This window comes from Euleptes europaea, chromosome 2 (assembly GCF_029931775.1).
Source record: "Euleptes europaea isolate rEulEur1 chromosome 2, rEulEur1.hap1, whole genome shotgun sequence".
In the NCBI taxonomy this organism is placed as follows: Eukaryota; Metazoa; Chordata; class Lepidosauria; order Squamata; family Sphaerodactylidae; genus Euleptes; species Euleptes europaea.
Genome location: NC_079313.1, coordinates 40,635,717 through 40,654,260, shown reverse-complemented (window position 1 = coordinate 40,654,260; position 18,544 = coordinate 40,635,717).

Sequence of the window (18,544 nt, the reverse complement as noted above, 5' to 3'; positions counted from 1 at the left end):
GTGTGTCCTCCCATGAACAATGCAAGGAGCCAATCAGAATGGTCAAGCTCTCCTTTGGTATCTACTGGAGCTATTGTCACTCTCCTCCTGGATCTACTACTAGGGTTGTGCATACGATAAACCCGAACAGAAAATAAACCCAAAATTAGTTGTTTCAGTAACTTTTGGGCTTCGGGATTACCTAATGTCAAAATCTGGAGGGTCTCCCCAAAGCCGAAAAGGCTATTCACCTTTGCTCAGAGGCACGGCTCTGTTCTTTCTCCCCTTTTTCTTTCTTTTTTTGACTGGTATTGTTAGGGCCCCATAGTTGGTGCCCTTTTGAGGTCAGGGTCGTGTAATTGGCACCAACTTTGTCTGACCAACATCCAACCACACAGCCATCCATCCATCACAGTTCAGTGGATTAATATGGATAAAGCATAAGGGTTTTTTAAAAGACGGAGCTCACCCAGTCCTGTCCGGAGGGATATATCCTCCAACTAAAAAGTGCTAGCTTTGACTGCTGCTACCACCAGGCTTCCAAAGGAGACTTCGACTGGCTCCAATATCACCCCCTTCCCGAAAACCTGTTCTGAAACTGAAGGTTGCCCCAGGTAAAGGCTTCATTTCCCCACATGGTGACCATCTCTTGAAATCAGATTTTTGATTATCATAATAAAGGACTGTTCACAGGATGTCATTTGCCACCAAATAAATGTTTTCCATACCTTATTTGGCTTGCATTCAAGGCGTTTTCCTCAGTTTGGAAACTAATTTGCATGGACCTCATGCTATGCACCCCAGATATGAACAGAGCCCCCAGACTTTGAGGTGCCAGCCTGTCAATTGGGTTTTTCTGCCAGTCCTTGGCAATGCTGAAGTTCTGAACCTGAAAACCGATAGACAGCTCGACTCGCAAATGTCTGGAGGATGGGGGCAACAAATTTGGGGACTCTACCTCCAAAAATGCCCCCCAGGCGCTTCGAACAAATCCCCATAATGGGCCTGAATTTTTCAGTAAACCCGGAAATAAGCCAAATACCAAAATTTACTAGTAACAATATTTGGCTTATTCGGGGTTTACAAAAAATAAAATTGGCCTCAATAAACATGAAATTTTGTGATTTTTTTCTTTTGCACACCCCTTTGACGGCACTTTACACACACACACACACACACACACACACACACATCTACTACTAGGAGCCCTGTGGCGCAGAGTGGTAAGCTGCAGTACTTCAGTCCAAGCTCTGCTCATGACCTGAGTTCGATCCCAACAGAAGTTGGTTTCAGGTAGCCAGTTCAAGGTTGACTCAGCCTTCCATCCTTCAGAGGTCGGTAAAATTAGTAACCAGCTTGCTGGGGGTAAAGGGAAGATGACTGGGGAAGGCACCGGCAAACCACCCCGTAAACAAAAGTCTGCCTAGGAAACGTCGGGATGTGACATCACCCCATGGTGCTTGCACAGGGGACCTTTACCTTTATCTACTACTATAGGTAGTGGGTTCCTTTGGCAATCCATTATGACTATCCTTCTCCAGCTATGTCTGCTTTGTTCTGTGGATAAAAGGTGTGGTTAAAGAACAATCTGAACTCTGATTGTTCCAGCCTTCTATCTGGTCCTTCCCTTTCCTTTCCCCAAGTTCTGCTGCTGTTTGGTGCTCCAAGATGACAGATCTCCTCCCAAAAAGCCTATAAGTGCCCTTGGCTTGCCAGTAGCTTGAGCTGCTTAGGAAAATGGAGGGGCATCTTTGAGTGGGTATCGACTATTTCAGTGCTATCAGAGAGCTGAAGTACAATTACACCATTCAAGTTTCCATCCTTCCACTGCCAGTTTAGAGCTAAACTCTAAGAAGAGGTTCTTCACACAATGTATAAACACAATGTATAAACATATGGAATTCATTGTCATAAGATGTGATACCCCCCACCCTGATTCAACTACCCTTTTCCTGTATTTTTACTTGGATTTGCTTAGATCTGTTCCTTGGACTCTGGCAAACACACCACTAGCTAGCTTCCTCCCAGTTCGTACAACAGCACTAGTTTATTTTGGATTACTGGCTCTTACTATCCCCACTTTCAGCTTCTTGTATTTGCTACTTGAGTGATACACATTACACAGAGTATGAGTGTATTTAGAACATTTGCAAAATAATGTATTAATACTCTTTCCATACTTGCATAGGAGCCTTACTTTTAAACAAATGATTCTTTGGTTGCTGGTTGTGTGTGTCATTCCTTCTAGCCAGATATAAACCATCAGCTTTTTTCATGAAAAGAGTGAGATGAGATAGAAGGAAAGTTTCTCCTTTATGCTCAAGCTTCCCCAGAGTGAATCTGGACAGTCAGCCTGACCTCTGTCCCAGGGAAGATATTGGAGCAGATTTTAAAGTGTTCAATCTGTGAGCATCTGAAGGACAACTTGGTAACCTGGAGAAACCAGCATAGATGTGTTCCTAATAGGTCCTGCCAGACCAACCTCATTTCCTTCTTTGATCAAGTGACAAGCTTACTGGATCACAGGAATGCCATCAACATTTACCTTGATTTCAGTAAAGCTTTTGACAGGGTTCCCCATGATGTTCTGATAGGTAAGCTGCAGCACCGCAGACTGGAATGTAAGATAATTAGGTGGGTAAGGAACTGGTTCGAGACTCGCACCCAAAGAGTAGTTGCAGATCCAGGTCGAAGGTACGGGGGACAAAAATTGCAAGACCACCATTGAGCTTAAACAATAACTTTATTAACAAGTAATTATATAAAATACTAATTATTAAAATTTTTTGGATTAGAACAGAATATGGAATGCAAACGGCCAACACAATAACAACTGTGATGACATAGGCATAGCATGAAGGACTGGATTCGCACAACATCAGCCAACCCCAATGTGGCTTGATGTATATCCAATGAACCCAGCGCTCCCGCTGGGTTGCCCCCATCAGGCCAGTGGCAGGGACCTAGATCACCTGGGCGTATGCCTCTAGGTGTTACCTGTCCCCAAAAGGTGGCATCATGAATGACTTCCTTTGATATGCCACTAAGAAACCTTTGGGGGTGGCCCATGCCTTGTATGCCCAGGAGATACTATGCCTCCTGACCCTTCCGAATCCAGTCCAAATGCTTTCCGCTCGCATGAAAATGGGAGGGGAGGGTGGGACCAGCGAAGACGGCGAACTGGAGAGGGGCTCACAAACCCCTCCTTTCTTAAATGCTGGGAGAGGACCAGAGTGAAAACTTGCCTGTACCAGCTCCCAGCAGCAACCGGCTCAACTCCAAAGGGAAGGCAGCTTTGATTGGCCTGTTCAAACTCCAGGGGCTGTGCTGATTGGTGGAGGCAACCTGGCCAGCAGGTGTCCCACCATGTGCAGCAGCAGCCTCCTGGGCCATGTGACTTCCCACCCACGCAACAGAAAAACCTCCGGTTGCCTTTTTGACCCCCTCCCGGCCCGGGCTCTGCAACTCAGGCTCCAGGTAAGTTCTGGAACCTATTATTTGCAGATCCAGGTCGAAGGTACGGGGGACAAAAATTGCAAGACCACCATTGAGCTTAAACAATAACTTTATTAACAAGTAATTATATAAAATACTAATTATTAAATTTTTTTGGATTAGAACAGAATATGGAATGCAAACGGCCAACACAATAACAACTGTGATGACATAGGCATAGCATGAAGGACTGGATTCGCACAACATCAGCCAACCCCAATGTGGCTTGATGTATATCCAATGAACCCAGCGCTCCCGCTGGGTTGCTCCCATCAGGCCAGTGGCAGGGACCTAGATCACCTGGGCGTATGCCTCTAGGTGTTACCTGTCCCCAAAAGGTGGCATCATGAATGACTTCCTTTGATATGCCACTAAGAAACCTTTGGGGGTGGCCCATGCCTTGTATGCCCAGGAGATACTATGCCTCCTGACCCTTCCGAATCCAGTCCAAATGCTTTCCGCCAATCAGCGGAGGCTCACAGACCCCGCTGCCGCCAATGCCTCACAGTTGCAACCATTCCATTAACCCCTGCCGAATGCTTAGTAACCACAAGTCAGTGCCCCAATCCGAAAGATGGACTCCGTCCCTCAAGAACAAAGCCGCGTTCTTGAAAGGTATGTCCCAATGGGAAAAAACCAAGCCACCCAGCGCCTGAACCGTACGCCCAATGGCCTTAGTGGCTTTGCGGCGAGCCAAATCTACTTTGTGAGGTTTCTGTGCCCCATGCCAAATCAGACGCTCCAACATGTCCGACCAGCACAGTAGCATTTTGGGGAAGTCCGCAGCTAACCTCCGGAAGTCAGATGAGGCGACCTCAGACACGTCTTTCCCCTTCCGGCTTGTCAGGTCATTCTCACCGAGCTGTACTACTATGGCGTCGGGCGGACCACGACGGCGAATTTCCTCAAGCACTGTGGGAACAAATGCAGCCCAACGCATGCCACCTGCGCCAAACCAAGAAATCTGTAAAACATCATCAAGTCCAAGGTTCTTTCCCCAGCCGGAGAAGGAGACATATTTTCTGGCTCGTTGTACAATGCTGTGCCCGATCAACCAGACTTGTTTACGGTGACGTGCTGTAACTCAAAAAAGGGGAAGGGAATAACTTAGTAAATACTTAGTCAATACCTAATGTAACCCTTGAAGGCATTGGACCTCCAACGACCTAAACGTTGTATCGCCCTTTCGGACAGATCGGATTGCGCCGCCGTTGTAGCAGCACCAATTCTGAAAGAATGAGCACCAAAATTCACAACAGGTAGCCCTAGAAAGCCCAAACCACGGCGGAACACTTGAACGAATTGATACCGTGTTAAAAATCTACCATTCTGATGGATTAACAACGGCCCAGCCTGCAAAGGGCGGATCCTTAAATAATGCCGCATGGCAACAACTGGGCACGGGGCCTCCCCCATGGCTGTATTTAGCTGTATGGAAGCCCCAGAACCGTGCTGGTCGGTCTTAGAACGGCGAATGGATATAACTAACTTGGGACCACAGGTGCCTACATCCCCCACACGGACAGCCCTGTCAGAGGTGTCGTGAGCAGAAAGCGGAACTAGTTCGCTGATGCGCAATGCGCCATAAAAGGCAAGGGTAAATGCTGCGGTAAAAAGGACTACTTCAAAATCCGACCAGCAAATATGTTTAAGTGAGGATAATAACCCCTTAAGAACGTGGATGGTGATTGGCTGCCGGGAGTCACCCTGACCCGACATACCCCGCTTCCAACCCATGACTGCTCGCCGAGCACGGTAGTCAGAGCTGGGTTCAAAATGCCCGTGGGCCCTGTTAAAGAAAGTCAATGCAGCCAAATGCACGCCTATGGTTTTAGCTGCCAGCCCATTGTCCTTAAGATGGGCAAGGTAACGCAGCACCCAAATCTCGTTGACGGGCCAACACACCGGACCCCCCATCCTTGATGAAAATGCCAGAAAACGCTGTGCCGCCACAGAGTACGCCTTAAATGTTGCTGAAGAGACTGATAGGTAAATTGCATGCATTATGGATCGATGCCAAGTGTCCATAGGTCCTCTGGAAATTCTGTTGGACTGGAATCTGCCTCTGGTGCCAACATCCGGAATCTGTCGAGCTGTAAACGAGATAGAGAGTCTGCAATGCCATTATCAGTACCAGGGATATGGCGAGCAGTGAATGAAAGGTTGGCAGAAAGACAAGTTAGTACAAATTTGCGCACCAACCGCATCACCCGGCGTGATTTGGAAGTTTGACGGTTTACAATGTGGACTACCGCCAAGTTGTCACACCAGAAAGTGATGTGAGTGTTCTGAAATAAATGCTGCCAAATAACCACAGCCACTACTAACGGAAATAACTCCAGAAACGTCAGGTCTCTAGCCAAACCCGTAATATGCCATTGTTCAGGCCAAGGCTGTGCACACCAATGCCCCTTGCAGTATAAGCCAAAGCCGATACTGCCAGCTGCGTCAGAATTCACCTGGAAGTCCTGGCCTGGCACCCACCTGGACTGCCACAGTGAAACGCCATTAAAACTGTCCAGGAATTGGAGCCAAGTATGAATGTCCTCCCTGATTTCCCGAGTTATCCTAATTCTATGATGAGGAGCCTTAATGCCCATCGTGGCCCTGCATAAACGAGCACAAAAGGCTCTCCCTGGTGATATTACGCAGCACGCAAAATTCAAATGTCCGATTACTGACTGCAACTCCCTCAACATGCACTTTTCTTTAGATAGCATGGCATCAAGCAGACGCCGCAGTGCTAGCAGCTTGTCCTCTGGGAGCCTGGAAGTACCAGCCACTGTGTCGATCTCAATGCCCAGGAATCTTAAACAGGATGAAGGGCCTTCAGTTTTCTCTTGTGCCAGGGGGACACCAAGCTCCAAAGTTAGTGCTGTAAAGTTCTCCAACAGCCTGGCACATGAAGGCGAACCTTCTGGCCCCACCATCAAGAAGTCATCTAAATAATGAGCCACCAGGCGGCTGCCCGTTCTTTCCATTAAAGCCCATTCCAAAAAGGTACTAAATGTCTCAAAGGCGGCACAGGCCACCGAACAACCCATCGGCATGGCCTTATCGACGTACCATTTTCCTTGGAAATGCAGGCCCAACAGGCAGAAGTCATCAGGATGTACAGGTAGCAACCGAAAGGCTGACTGTACGTCACATTTGGCGAGTAAGGCACCCCGGCCACAGGAACGAATAACACCAACCGCATGGTCAAAAGTCTGGTACCCCACAGAACAAAGTTCTGGAGGAATAGCGTCATTAACTGAACTACCTTTGGGGTAAGATAGATGATGAATAAGTCTGAACTCGCCAGGAACCTTTTTAGGGACAACCCCTAGGGGTGAGACCCGCAAATTCAACATGGGAGGTGTATTGAATGGGCCGGCCATCCGACCTAGCTGGCATTCCTTAGCTATTTTGTGGGCAACTACATCAGGCAGCTCATGAGCAGACTTTAAATTGCCAGCTGACATGGGACGACGGGGTAGAAAAAATGGGATCCGGAACCCCTTGGAAAATCCCTCCCATATGAACCTGGCTGCCCACTTATCAGGGTAATGAGTTAGTATTTTTGCCAAAGCAGTCAACCTGATGGGTGAATGAGCCAGCTGGGATAGACTATCCCTACTGTTTTGACCCTGTTGTGTGGTTACCCCCGGTGATAGGTTCCTTTCGAGTGTTTGAAGTAGATGAGCGTTGGCCCCGAAAGGAAGATGTGCTGCTTGAACCACGACTGCAGCTAAACTTAGGATGAGGACCTGAGCAAAGCTCGCAGTTATGATCAAAGCGGCATTTAGCCCTTAAACACTTGCCTGCATTGTATTCCCAGCACACGCGCCTGGAGCCCTCTCTTCGAGGCCCTACCCATCTGTTCCATTTCCCCCCGTCAGCTTTTGTTCTAATATTGGGCCCAATAGTAACCAGCCACAATTTATCATTGAGCAAATCCCATCTAGCTCGTTCATTCTGGGATGCCCGCTTTCTAAAAGCTTCATCGTAGTCTATTGCAGCTGAATCTCCTGCCAGGCTACATGCCCGAAGCACATTGGACAAGTGATTAGCTAAATGCCAACCACTTGCCGGGTAAGCAGAAGTAACTACACCCATGAATATGGTATATCCTGCCAACCATTTGTCAAAGGTTCTATCAACCACAGTTCCCTTGTCCTTGTCTTTCCTTTTTTCCTTGGAGGCAGCACGTGATCTGCGCCCTTCCTCAACCTCAGGCTTAACAAGGGTAAAGAGGTCGATGTAATACCCGTCTAAAATATCTTCCCTTAGATTTCTAGGAAGGTGAATGCCCGGGGGGTCTTCGTCATCGTTGAAAGGAGGGGGCACAGGTGAGCGTGACAAGCTCCTCCCCTCTTCCCAAACCGTCCCTGGGCCAGATTTATCAGGGGGATCAGTCGTAATAGAGCGGCGACGGATAGCCCAAGCAGGCAACCCTGGCACATTGGCAGCCGCTAACCAGTAATCCCCACCCAGGACCCCAGACATAGAACTGGAGGAATTCTCACCATCAGAGCTGTCTTCCTGAGCCTGATGAGATGAGCGATGATGTTGATGACGAGTTTTGTGCCCCCTTTTATTGTGACTATGTGGCACTCTTTTAGGAGGTGGGCTGCCAGACGTTGATAAGGAAGAAGATGCCCTCTTTCTGACTGTTGCCCGACCACGTCTAGAGCCTCTGGGAGGGGTAACCCTACTTGGGCCAGCTTCAACAGCAACAGAGACAGGTTGCACGGTTGAGTAATCATCCCTCTCCTCCAAATGATCAACTGCAGAAGGCATCCCTGATAAGGAAGCCCTAGTAGATGCAGGGGTAACCCTGCTATTATGGCGAGACAATCGCGGGGTGGGAACCTCCTGCATTTGCCTCCGTCTGGAGGCTTGCCTGGGAGCAGCCCTAACCCTGTACTTGCCAGAAGAACTGGGTGTGGCTGCATCACTCTGGCCCCCCTTGCGCCCTGGGGCCAGGTGCACCCACGATCTTCTGGCTGCCCCCGCCCCGCTCCTCGTCCGAGGCAGCGGAGCCTGCCCCTTCCTGGCACTGGGGTTCTTTTTTGGCGGCATACCTCCCAATGGGCTCCCACGCAAGGGAGAGTGATTTCAGCTCAGTGATTTTTTTTTTTAATTGCTCTTTTTTTTTTTTTTAATTTCAACCCGGAGGAGTCACCGCTCCACACTTCGGGCTGAACTGGAGTCCGCTGCGCGCCGTCCTCGTCCCGACCGCAATCCTGGAGCCGACGTCCCAGACAACCTTCTTCAACCAGCGAAGACGGCGAACTGGAGAGGGGCTCACAAACCCCTCCTTTCTTAAATGCTGGGAGAGGACCAGAGTGAAAACTTGCCTGTACCAGCTCCCAGCAGCAACCGGCTCAACTCCAAAGGGAAGGCAGCTTTGATTGGCCTGTTCAAACTCCAGGGGCTGTGCTGATTGGTGGAGGCAACCTGGCCAGCAGGTGTCCCACCATGTGCAGCAGCAGCCTCCTGGGCCATGTGACTTCCCACCCACGCAACAGAAAAACCTCCGGTTGCCTTTTTGACCCCCTCCCGGCCCGGGCTCTGCAACTCAGGCTCCAGGTAAGTTCTGGAACCTATTATTTATCATTGGCATCTCATCTGATTGGAGGGAGGGGTCCAATGGGGTGCCACAGGGCTTGTTCTGGGCCCAGAACTTTTAAATATTTTTTATAAATTATCTGGAGGGGGTGGAGGGACATCAAATTGGGAGGAGTAGCAAACACCACAGTTGCCTGAAATTTGGTAATAAGATGCCCTTTGATGATGGAGAACATTCCTGAGAATGTTTGTGCCAATTGGGTTAAAATGCAGTTAAAATGCAGAAGAGTTGTTCCTCCTTTCTGCATTTTCAGTAATCACATCAGGAACCCCTGCCTTTTCATGGTGAGAATTTATTAAGTTTCAAGACTTTCAAGACTTTGGCACTGTAGCTTTACCAATCTACTGTTGGCGTATGTTAGAAAGCGTTGCAGCTCTACAGGCGAGTAAGCACAGAAGACTCAGCACGTAGTACAAAAGTGCTCTTTTATTCACAGTGACAGAATGCTCCGCTTGGTCATCAACTCTCCACAACCCACAACCCAATACATATATAACACACCTATATACATATCTGGCATAGTCTCTCAGCCAATCACCTGTTGGCTGCCTTGTCTCCAGGACTATCTAGCTCAGTCCAGTACAAGCCAGTTTTTCTGCTCAGTCATTGAGCTGTCATGTGACACCACCAATCACCTGGCTGTCACATAGATCTTTTACATCTGCTTGCCATCTGCTTGCCATGTGCAGTCTCATATTCCAACACTCCTCCTAGACTGACATTGCAAGCCCCAATTTGCTTCTAAATAGTTCAAACTTTTCAGTAGACAAACATTTGGTGAAAACGTCAGCAATATTTACATTTGAAGCACAATGTTTCAGAACCATTAAACCATTGTTTACCGCTTCCCTGACATTTTGGTATCTTATTGTGATGTGTTTACTTCTTGTTCTTATACCTTGATATCCAGCCAATTGCTGTGCTGCAGTATTATCACAGTAAACACTTACAGGCATTTCATATTCAAGATTTAGGTCTTTAGCCAGTTGACACAGCCATTCCAGCTGAATCTCACTGTCGCTTAATGCAGAATATTCTGCCTCACATGTGCTGGTAGCTACATGAGTCTGTTTTAAAGACTTCCACATAACCAGTGCCCCATGTAGAAATAACACGTACCCAGTGGTAGACTTTCCTTCTTCTCTTTCCCCCCAACTGGAGTCACTATACACTGTGATTGTTTCCTCTGCATCAGCCTTTAAACACAACCTGGCTGAAGCTGAGCCTTTTAAGTATCGCAGCACCCTTTTTGCTGCATTCCAGTCTTTCATGTATGGACATGCACATTTCTGGCAAAGCAAATGTACTGCCATACAAATGTCTGGTCTTGTCCAACATGACAGATATAACAATGAACCCACCAACGATTGGTATTGATTTTTATCATGGAATACCTTATCATCCACCTCTTTCACATACCCTGTTGTCATGGGAGTCTCAGTGCTTTTGGCCTCTGTCATTTTAAATTTTTCTAGGAGCTGTTCAATCTTTTTCTCCTGGCACAATTCAAAATATCCTTCTGGGTTCCTGGTAATTTCTACCCCCAGATAATTTTGAATGTCACCAAGATGCTTCATTTTAAACAGTTTTCCAGTTGCCTCCTTAAACCAGTTTAGTTGTTCTTTTGTATGACACAACAAACAAAGATCATCAACATATAAAAATACAACACAGTCAGAGCCCTTTACACATTTGGTAAACATACAAGGATCAGCAACACCTTGCTTAAACCCAAGATTTGCCAATGCTTCACTAATGCATTGGGACCATGCACGTGCACTCTGCTTTAATCCATACAGAGCCTTATGCAATTTTAATACTCCTTGTTTACCCTTGCATTCAAACCCAGGGATCTGCTCCATATATATTTCTTCACTTATTGTTGCATTCAGATATGCAGTGGTGAAATCAAAATGGTGCACTAACATGTTATCTCTGACAGCTTTACACAATGCAGCTCTTATAGTATCAGCCTTCACAGTGGGAGCAAATAATTCATCAAAGTCTTGCCCTTCAACTTGGGAATAACCCTTAGCCACAAGCCTGGCCTTACGGAGTATCTTCCCTTCTGGACACTGTTTGACTTTGTAAAGCCATCTGCACCCTATGGCTTTTCTTTGAGCTGGCAGTTTTGTTACAGAGAATACCTTATTCTCTTTCAGGGAATCAAACTCAGTTTGCATGGCTTCTAGCCAGGCCTCCTTTTCCCTGCTTTCCAAAGCCATTACCTCCTGAAAACTCTTTGGTTCTTTGACCTGTACATGATTGACATCAGTGGTCTCAAAACCATACCTCTCTGGGGGAATTCCTTTAGTGCTCCTGCTTGACACCCTAGGAATCTGTCTCCCCTCTTCAGCCCTTGGTGATGAAGCCCTCTGAGGAGATCCCTCCGGCTTCACCCCATCTGCATCCTGTGAGAGATCTGTCAATGGTAGCCCAATTTCTTTTGGCTCCTCCTGTCCATGAATTCTGGCCCAGTTATTACCCTCACAAAAATTCGCAGCTCTGCTGTAGCTGAGAGAATTATGTTCATCAGCAAACCTGTATGATTTCATGCCAGACTGATACCCAAGGAAGGTTAGTTTTTTAGCTCTCGCTCCTCCTTTCCTTCTCTTGGATATTGGCACATCAACCCAGGCTTTTGTACCAAACACTCTGAGGTAACCTAAGCTAGGATCCCTCTGGTACAAAACCCTATAAGGTATGTCTTGTATGGACCTGGTCCAGATCCTGTTGGAAACATAGGAGGCGGCCTTTATTGCTTCTGCCCAGTATGTCATTGGCAACCCTGCATCCTGTAACATGGAATACATTTTTGTTTGTAGCATTCCCCCATGTCGTTCAGCAACACCATTTTCTGCTGGCACCGCCACGTTGGCAACTCTGTGCCTCACACCTTGCACCTGTAACCACTTCTTAAACTCATTTGACATGAATTCTCCCCCAAAATCTGTTTGGAGAGAATCCAAGGTACATTTAAGTTGTTTCTGCACTCTTTTGGCCCAATACTTAAATGTTTCAAACACCTGTGACTTCTTTTTCAAAGGATACACCCAGGAGAATCTGGTGCAATCATCCACCAGAATCAACGCGTAATGGTTACCTGAGTGACTCTCCCTGTAGGGGCCTATTACATCTGCATGCACTACCTTTAATGCAGTGTCTGAGAGTCTCTCACTATGCTTAGCCACTGGGTAAGCCTTAGATTTGGAACTTTTGCATACCTCACAATCCAGGTAGTTCCCACACTCTTTAACTTTTTCCTTCCCCAGTAAGGCTAGCGTTTTCTTTATGGTCTCATAATTTGCATGAGCCAACCTTCTATGTAGCAGATGTATGCAATTGTCATGGGGGCTCTTATTAGTTATCATCTTTGCCTCCACATGCCTATTTTCTACCACATACACATTATTACACATTTTCCCTGTAAGAAGCACTTTCCCACCTTTGGATATCTTACAAGCCTTGTCTGTAAATGTTACAGTATATCCAGCCCTGTCAAGGGCACTTACACTTAGCAAATTATTCTCTAGTTCAGGGACACATAGCACCTTTTTAAATGTATAGTTCAAAGCTGGGAACCACACACTCCCCTCACGTGTCACCTCAGAATTCCTTCCATCAGCGAGGCTTACGTGCGGCAAACTTGAGTCCCGTGTGTCTTTTAAAAGTTCCTGATGCCGGCAAATGGTCTGTGACGCACCAGAGTCTAAAATCCAGACACCGGCTGTGTCACTGTGCTCAGTCAGCACCAATGATGCCTTCTGACCGCTCACAAACTCACGTGACGACTGGTCCCTTCGGCTTTTCTTCCTTGCTTCTGGGCAGTCGCGCTTTAAGTGATTTGTAGCCTTGCAGATGTAGCAACGTCTGACCCTCAGAGCCACGTGCTGCTGTAAATCACCCGGCTTTCTCTGCTCCGCATTCCTTTCTCCGCCGGCAAACCTCCGCGTCTCCTGGCTTGGCAGGTTTCCCTCCGGCTTGGCAGGCTTCTCAGGATTTCTTGCAAGCAATCTCTTTTCATGTTCCAAAATTCTTCCAATAACATACTGTAACGTTAGTTTATCAATTTCAACCGACTCCAGAGCTGTAATTAGCATGTTATACTGCTCAGACAGAGAGCTCAGGAGTATATAAACTTTATCATCCTCCGGTAGAGTCTTCCCCCTCTGCTCCAGCATTTGGAAACATTCAGTCAGTTCATTTATATGGTTTCTCACAGGAACTGACGGCAAAAGAAAAGTTCTGTACAAACGTCTCGTTATGGCTATCAAAGAGCCAGCTGTTTTTTGGACGTAGACCTGTGATAATGAGTTCCAGGCTGCTTTCGCTTTCAAAGCTCCCGTCACATGGACAAGCTGGTCGTCAGCCACGCTCAGCACTATGCTTGCCAGTGCCTTCTCATCTTTCACCACGTCCTGCGGCGTCTCAGGATCCGGTGGGTTGGAGACATAAATCCACAGTGCCTCTCTTTTAAGGTAGTGTTGCATTCGTAACGCCCACACATTGTAGTTGGTAGAAGTGAGCTTCTCCACAAGCAAGGACATTGCAGCTTGAGCCATAATTTCTCCCGCTCCCTGCTGCTCCTGCTCCGTGTCGCTCTCCTCCTCCGCCTCAGACGCACTGCTGCTGACAGACCTGCTGGGCACCTCCTCTGCTCCGTCTGACTCAACCTCAGACATCCACTCGCCTTCTGCTCACCACAGCCCTTGTTCCACAGATAGTACCTCTGCTCAGAACCTCCAGGATGTAGCGCAGTTGAGCTGAACTGGGCCCATAACCCTGTTGGCGTATGTTAGAAAGCGTTGCAGCTCTACAGGCGAGTAAGCACAGAAGACTCAGCACGTAGTACAAAAGTGCTCTTTTATTCACAGTGACAGAATGCTCCGCTTGGTCATCAACTCTCCACAACCCACAACCCAATACATATATAACACACCTATATACATATCTGGCATAGTCTCTCAGCCAATCACCTGTTGGCTGCCTTGTCTCCAGGACTATCTAGCTCAGTCCAGTACAAGCCAGTTTTTCTGCTCAGTCATTGAGCTGTCATGTGACACCACCAATCACCTGGCTGTCACATAGATCTTTTACATCTGCTTGCCATCTGCTTGCCATGTGCAGTCTCATATTCCAACATCTACATGCCAACCACCAAGAGAACATTTGTGTTTGTCCCCAAACTACATGTTACAAATTTTGGTAAATTGGGTCCAGGAATTGCTAAAATTTGTAATGTGTAGTTTGGCCCTTAAGGTCAAGCTGAAGAAAATCAGGAAGAAAACCAAAACTTCTGGTCATATCCCTAAGCCTGACAATGACTCATTGTATGGTTTTGGGCAACTCATTTAATGCCTTTCAGTGTCTGAGCTATTTGTTTAGATTCACATTAACAACTACCTGTGAAGATTATTTACCAGTTTGCAAAAGACCTTATCCACACACACAATTCAGGTTTTAAATTATAGATGCTCAAGTTGATATAATTTTATGGTTATGTTTAGGATCCATTCACAAGACTGAGAACCACAGATAAAGATTCTGTCTGAGTACCTATCATACAATCCAGACACAACTCAAACAACAAATCGGGGGGGGGGGGGAGCACTTGATTTGCCCAGTTCTTTGGCCCCCAGGGTGACCAGATCCCCAGAATTTTGTCCCCCTTGTTTCCCCTCTCTGCATCCAAGCTAGTTTATACATACAGATCACTTGCTTTTTTATCATGATTAGTCAACATTTGATTAGTCATAGGTGAGTTTGTTAAGTGTGAAGTATATTTCTCAGCTTAGGTGGATATTATATGGTCGTATATGGTAGATGAGAAATGAGTAGCAAACAAAAACACAACCATATTTCTTCCACCTTTGGTGCCCTATAGATGTACTTGCAGCCACATGAGTGTTACTTTTCTATGATCAGGACACTGGTTTTGTGGGACAGACCCATGTGGTTATCTGTCCAGCTGTAGCTATCAGCTATGTGGAAATCATCCCACAAAAAAATCAGCTCTCGTGTAGCTGTAGAAACAGCTAAAGAACACCAGGTGGCCAGGGAAACGTAGTATTTAAAATGCAGAAAAAAAATTGTCACAATTTAGACTCCTTTTAAAGAAAGCTTCCAAGCATAAGAGCTTATAATATAATTGTTTTAGTCTCTCCTCTATTATCCCAAACAGCACTATTAAGCAGACAATCTAACTAAAGCTGACAACTTTTAAACCTTGTTAATTCCAACTGTTACGCATCTGTTAAACATCTGCTTAAATCTCTCTCAGTAACATGAACTTAACTATAGCAGGTTCTACTTTTTATATTATGGATAGGTTGGAACTGAGATGATCAAAGGTTTTTGCTTTTGTGGGGGGGCATGTGTGTGTGAGTGAGTGAATTGGTACTTCTACTGTTTTGACTTTAATATAGCTGCAAGTTGGAGGTTGTATTTATTCTTATTCATAACAAACTAAAAATGCAAGAAAAATCCAGAATTAATTATTGAAATGACCCAAGTATTGCGTGTGTGTGTGTGTGTGTGTGTGTGTGTGTGTGTGAAGTGCCATCAAGTTGCTTCCAACTCATGGTGACCCTATGAATCAATGTCCTTCAAAATGTCCTATCTTTGACAGCCTTGCTCAGATCTTCAGTAAGTATTACTTACTGAATAGATAAGAAACAGTGCAAACTGTACACTGAAGCATTATATGTTCTATGGAGAGGAATATAATATTTGAATTATTCCTCCTGAGGAAAGCTTAATATAAAGATTTGTTGAGCAGACAAAGATGATTGCTGCTTTTAAAAAAAGTTTGTCTGTTGTCCCATCTGCATTCATAGCAACAGAGAAATGGGTTTCTCCATTTACTGTTCTCTTGGTATTTGTTTTCAAACAGGTATAGTAGCCTTAGCTGTTTTCTGCCAAAGGCCATAAAATTTATAAACATGACAGCTGAGGTGATTTTTGTATGTGAAGTGCATACCTGGTGTGGTGTTTGTGTTCCTTTTCAGTTCATGAAAGGGCGAATGTTACTCGGGTGGTCAATAAAGTGAGATGGTTTGGTGATAGACCAAGGAATAGGCTCAGCCAGGCATTCTGAAAACATAAGCCAAACACAGCCATTCTACTCAACCTATTATTAGACTTGCTGTACTTTTCAGTGGCAAGCAGCCTGCCACTGCGGAACCAGCTGGTTATCAGTTTCAAAGCTCACTCAGTTTCTTTCACGAGTTCTTTTGTTGCCTCTGGAAAGCATCCATCCTTTTTTGGTGTTCAGGGACATCATGAGATTAGATCTTGCCAGAATTCTTTTTTTTTTTTTTTTAAATAGAGCTCAGATAACACAGTTTGAAGTAAAAACTGAATAATTATGAAGCGGCAGGCATCCGGGCAGGTTTTTATCCTTTTGGAACTGGTTAAAAATAGGAAAAAAATGTCATTAAAATGTACTAATGCTTACCCTTAATTCAAAATATTATTTAAACTTATTTGAAATAGTAAAATAAAATATAACTTTTAAAATATAGCTTTAAAAAGTTCAGATTTATTTATTTTTATTCCAGAAAAGTCAACAAAATGGTGAAGAGATCCCATTTTGAATAAGATAGAAGAGCAAATATCTACTTTACCCAGTCACTAATCCCTCAACAAAACAGATTTTGACCAGGTTACTGTGCCATAACAGCTTCAGGTAAGGCACCATGCCAGCACAGTGCTGTGCTTATCAACTAGGTAAAATGTAAGACATACCCGACACCAAATTGGATGCAGTAACTCTGTCATTTTGTAAAAACAGCCTGACAAAAATGTTACTTGTAAATCATCACCCATTTGTGTCCATTTGGGGAAATACTGAATTTTTAATTGGATCTTTTTAAAATTCTGGCAGCATTTGGAAATAAAGTGGATCTTTATACAAAGGGACTTCTTTCTAATTAAAAGTATAGCAGAATCTTACCCATGGAGTTGTATATGGCTAGTTTTGTGTGTGTGTGTTTCTTGCGTGGCCTGCAGAAATTTGGGAGCCATGGTCGCCCAAATACATTAAACTCCATCCATCCATCCACCCATCCATTCAGTTGTGATATCGGTTAGATCCAGCTAGTTTTTTTTTTTTTTGCTTGATCTCACCCAGTTCTCCTTTTTACTACAACTTCTGCTCCACATAGCCTTTGTCCTTGGGGGTCCCATGATCTCCAACATATCCTTTTTGGGTGGTCAGAGAGGACCCCTCCTCTTTTTCTCACCTGTGAAAAATTATCTAACAATGATATTTAACATGTCCCTAAGATCAGCCTCTGTACCAGGACTGGAGAATGGCCATTGTAACACCCATTTATAAAATGGGTTCCAGGGGGGACCCAGGAAATTACAGATGAGTTAGCTTAATGTCTGTTCCAGGTAAATTAATACAAAACATTACTAAAGATAGAATTGTCAAGCATATCAAGGGCAAGCCCTGCTGAGCAAAAACCAACATGGCTTCTGCAAAGGTAGATCCTGTCTCACTAACATTTGGAGTTATTTTGATAGTGTCAGTATGCATGTGGACAGGAATGAGCCTATGGATATGATATATTTGGATTTCCAAAAGACTTTGGAAAGCCCCCCACCAAACACTGCTAAGCAAACTTCATAGTCATGGGATATGAGGACAAGTCCTCTTATGGACTGAGAGCTGGCTAAAAAATAGGAAGCAGAGAGTAGGAATAAAAGGTCAGTTCTCAAAATGGCGGGATGTGAGCAATGGGGTCCCTCAGGGATCTGTGCTGGGACTGATGCTTTTCAACCTGTTCATCAATGTCCTGGAGCTGGGAGTGAATAGCAAGGTGACACCATTTGCAGATGACACCAAATTATTTAGGGTGGTTAAAACAAAAACTGATTGTGAAGAGCTCCAAAAGGATCTCTCCAAACTGGAGGAATGGGAATTAAAATGGCAAATGAGATTCAAAGTGAGCAAGTGTAAAGTGATGCATATTGGGGCAAAAAATCCCAGCTTCATATATACACTGATTGGCAGCAACAGACCAAGAAGGCGATCTTGGGGTGGTAGTGGATAGCTCAATAAAGATGTCAACCCAGTATGCAGCTACTGTGAAAAGGGCAAATTCCATGCTGACCATAATTAGATGAGGAATAGAGAATAAAACTGCTGCTTTCATACTATCCTTGTACACATCTGTGGTGAGACCACACTTGGAATACTGTGTACAGTTCTGGTCACCACACCTAAAAAAAAGATATTGCAGAGCTTGTGGTGCAGAAAAGAGCAACCAAAATGATCAGGGGGCTAGAGCAACTGCCCTATGAGGAGTGGTTAAAACACTTAGAGCTGTTTAGCTTGGAAAGAAGGCAGTTAAGGGGAGACATGATAGGGGTATATAAAAATTATGCATGGTATGGAGAGAGTGGACGGGGAGAAGCTTTTCTCCCTCTTTCATAATACTAGAACGTGGG